General features: G+C 32.6%; 1 long non-coding RNA gene across 1 annotated transcript; it reads left to right on the top strand.

Annotated features, from left to right (window-relative positions):
* Positions 1–844, top strand: LOC138857108 (uncharacterized). Its single transcript, XR_011396079.1, has 2 exons — positions 1–86; positions 154–844. It is a non-coding gene; the product is annotated as an uncharacterized lncRNA (long non-coding RNA).
* Positions 845–4,527: the final 3,683 nt, after the last annotated feature.

A 4,527-nucleotide genomic window follows, 5' to 3' on the forward strand; every position in this document is an offset into this window, starting at 1 on the left:
AATAAATTTTCATCCCTTCCAATTGCTCACTCGGTACATTTGAAAGAAAATTATGATAGTGTTAAAATCTTGCTTGACGCAGTAAAGTATGACGAGTACAATTGGCAGTTTATTGGTGATTTTAAAATGGTCGAATTTTTAATGCGATTACAGAGCGGATATACCAAGTTTCCGTGCTATCATGGGTATGGGACAGCAGAGCGGATGCTAAGCACTACATTCAGCGGTCTTGGCCTGAAAGAACCGAATTTTGTATCGGGAAACAAAACGTAAAATTCAGTTCTATTGTGGAAGCAGAAAAAGTGTTATTGCCACTTCTCCATGTTAAGTTGAGATTGATCGGAAGCAAAGGTTAAAGCTGGGATTTCTGTTGGTCCACAAATTAGAAAAATTTTCGCCGGTGAATAATTTCCAAAGTTGCTAACTGGCATTCAAAAGGCAAGTTGGAACAGTTTCAAAGCAGTAGATTCTGGATTTTTAGGAAATAATAAAGCTAAAAACTATGAAAAGTTAGTTGCAAATACAATATGTTAACAAATTTTAAGGCAATGGGATACAGAATGTCTTTAAAAGTATATATGCTACATGCCCATTTAGATAAGTTTCGGAACAACATGGGAGCGTATTATGAGGAGCAAGGAGAGCTCTTTCATTAGGACAGCATGAACTTTGAACAGCGATATCAGGCCCAATATAATGAAAACATGATGGGAGACTATATTTTCGGTTTATAAAGAGAAAGCACTAATGAACACAAAAAAAGCAAAACTGTACACTTTTAACTCATTTTCTGTTCTTTTGTAAGTTATTTGAATAGTGAAACTTAATAAAAATTATAAATACATTTATCTATGTAGTTCTACCTTAAATTAAACATTAAAACTACAGATTTTGAGAAAATTCGTTTAATTAGTTTCCTGACCACAAAAGCAAACTTTTGAAGGTCATATATTTTATTTTGTGTATTTGTGACCTAAACTAAAGAAATTTTACACTTTCAAGTCGAGATCAAATTTCGTGTTGACCCGTGTTATCAACTTCAATTAAATTTGAATTTATAGTAATAATTTCATTTCGTGTTCTATTCAATTGCATATTTTCTATATATCTTTGCCTCTGTAAGCGATTTACGGTAAGACATGATAAAATGGATGTATGTGTTCGCATCGACGACACTACACTTTCAAAAAAAAATTAATTACTACCGAAGATACAAATTATGTTGACAGTTTCCTTTACAACTTGGATGTAAAGAAAAAAGTAAGCTCACCAATAATAAAACCCACGAAGAAATTATTTCTCGAATTGAAGTACTGTTGATGACGATTCAACCAACTAATTAACCTTGAAAAGAAAATGTAAACAATTTAACTCTCAAACAATGCACTTGAAATTTACCTAAACCTTTCTAACTACCAAAAAAAAGTATGGTTGTCAAATCAATTTTCATTCAAAGTAGCAAAAAACCACCCACATGCAAAGAAAACAAGAAAAAATTCAACCACTTCATATTTCGTTGTGTTGTTGATATTGTCGATTCAACCAACTACATAAAATTTACCTTGAAAACAAAATTCAAAAAATTAACTATCACACTATTCACTTGAAATTAATCTAAAAATTCTATCCCACCAAAACAAACCGAATGATATCAAGGGTTATTTTTACCTCAATGTGTTTTTTTAACAACCAATACTTGAAAGTTAATATGCGTTAAAAATGTAATTGTAACAAAAAAATCGCCACAAATCCTCCGTAAACGATACAAAATTATCCCATATGTGTTTTTGCAACTTAAACAGAACAGCGACGAAATGTACTTCTGTAAACGACTGTTTTAAATGTGACGCACAAGGAGAAATAACATCGACCAATAAAAATGCGATACCGCGCTTGTAGTTGTTATAGTCGCTAAATTTGCGCCAACACATTTTTATTTGTGTTTCCGTTGACGTACATGCGTTATGTACTTCTGCGAGTCAAACGTCTCTGATATAAACCAAAGGGCTCTGTTTAAGCGCAACTGTTAAAATTTCTCCTTCCGAGCTAGCTGTGGCGCAACACGCTCATTGCATTTTTGTTACCTTTCGACAGTTGGATACCTTGTCCGTAGTTAGATCTTATCTATAATTTACGTTCTCTGCTCTTTGGTTAACAGCGTCCTTTTCATTTGCTATTTGTTTAGTTAGCCATCTGTTCCTGAAAATAGTAATTTGTTTGGTTATTGTTAGGGTTACCTATAAGCTACGAAAAACTGGTTCATGAATGTTATTGAATATTTCTGTTCAGCAATTTCGAGAATGTTGACTTTAGCATTCTCGAAATTGCTGAACAGAAATATGACACCCGCAATAAACAAATGAGCGGATGTCGTTGCATAGCCGACAAACAAAGCATATTTGCCTCTATGATATGATTAAGTAACCCTATTTTAGCATGGGTAACTAGAATTAAGTTATCAATAAGTTTAATTATAAATTGAAAGGGAGACTGAGCACTTCAGCCAGCTCCGCTAATAAAAAATAACAACAAACAAGTGAAACTCAATTGTGTTATTTTTACGGCTCAGCTTAACATAATTTTATATAATACACGGCAATAATTTAATTGGCGCCCAACCAACAATGATTCACACCCTAAGGATATTATACCCAACCAACACAGATCCAGACCCTTAAGATAGCATACGAAATATATAATGTTATAGTCTACATTATGTATGGGGTGCCACAAGGCTTCGTATTGGGTCCCGGTCTGTGGAACGTACAGTATGATGGTGTACTGCGCCTCCTTTTGCCTAAAGAAGTAAAGATAACACGGGTCAACAATAAAATAATTGTTGTTTGTCCTAAACTTAATACTATGGTTTTTCGATTATTTAGACATAAAAATGAAAAGAAGATACTTTTTTTGGTGTAAAGTTTGCTTTTGCGATGGTTATAATAATAATACACTTTATTCGATTTTTTAAAAATTTTAATTAGTTTTAATGCATTCAAAAATACCGCGATATTGGAGTGGATTTTCTGTATTGAGAGAGTGCCTCCAGATGGCACTCAAGTGATAAATAACGATCAGGTGTTTCGTACATATCCAGAAAACGTTAATACGATGCTGATGCATTTTGTTATATATGTATGTGGTGAATTTATGAAAGTTAGAGACACAAAATATGAGTGAAAGGCATGTGAAGACCGAATTTTGTATCGGGAAACAAAACATAAAATTCAGTTCTATTGTGGAAGCAGAAAAAGTGTTATTGCCACCTCTCCATGTTATGTTGGGATTGATGAAACAATTCATGAAAAAACTCGACCAAACCGAAATTATCAGAAGCAAAGGTTAAAACTGGGATTTTTGTTGGAAAAATTTTCACCAATGAATAATTTCCAAAGTTAACTGGCATTCAAAAGGCAAGTTGGAACAGTTTCAAAGCAGTAGTTTCTGGATTTTTAGGAAATAATAAAGCTAAAAACTATGAAAAGTTAGTTGTAAATATGTTAACAAATTTTAAGGCAATGCGCTGAAAAATGTCTTTAAAAGTATATATGCTACATGCCCATTTAGATAAATTTCAGAACAACATAAGAGCGTATTCAGAGGAGCAAGGAGAGCGCTTTCATTAGGACATCATGAACTTTGAACAGCGACAGGCCTAATATAATGAAAACATGATGGGAGACTATATTTGGGGTTTATAAAGAGAAAGCACTAGTGAACACAAAAAAAAAGCAAAACTGTACACTTTTAACTCATTTTCTGTTCTTTTGTAAGTTATTTGAATAGTGAAACTTAATAAAAATTATAAATACATTTATCTATGAAGTTCTATCTTAAATTAAACATTAAAACTACAGATTTTGAGAAAATTCGTTTAATTAGTTTCCTGACCACAAAAGCAAACTTTTGAAGGTCATATATTTTTTTACACTTTTAAGTCGAGGTTAAATTTCGTGTTGACCTGTGTAATTGATAAACATGCTCATAAGTGATGCATCCGCCTCAACGTTCAATAAACAGTAGTATGAAGAAGCTCCCGACTTTACACATAAGCAAAACACCAAAAAGAATGTGTGAGGAGAAACAAAATAATTGGAAAACATCTCCAAAGAAAAGTAAAATATCACATGAAGTGGAGTCGACAAACGAGGAGAAACGCCAAGAGATGAAAATTGGGTTACTGTTAATCGCAAAAACTAAAAGCGGTAGAAAAACAATGACACTTTATAGCAATTGGGCGAATACTTTTAAAAGGCACTGTAGTTTTGTTCAAATATAAATAATTTTCTTTTCTATAGAAGTTATTAAGTTCACGACAATTGGTCCGCTCTCTTATTTTATATTTCACCATGTAAGTGTGAAGTTAATATTAACTGTTTAGTATAAAATTGATTGACTCTTCTATTGCAGTCCATCCTATAGTTGAAATGCAATTTAATTCGAATGGAAATCCCCCGTGCAACATTGCAAAAGACGAATATGTAGTTTTTGATGAGGATTAAATATATTTAAAGATTATTTCTAGAA

The sequence above is a fragment of the Bactrocera oleae genome, chromosome 4 (assembly GCF_042242935.1).
Source record: "Bactrocera oleae isolate idBacOlea1 chromosome 4, idBacOlea1, whole genome shotgun sequence".
NCBI classification, from domain to species: Eukaryota; Metazoa; Arthropoda; class Insecta; order Diptera; family Tephritidae; genus Bactrocera; species Bactrocera oleae.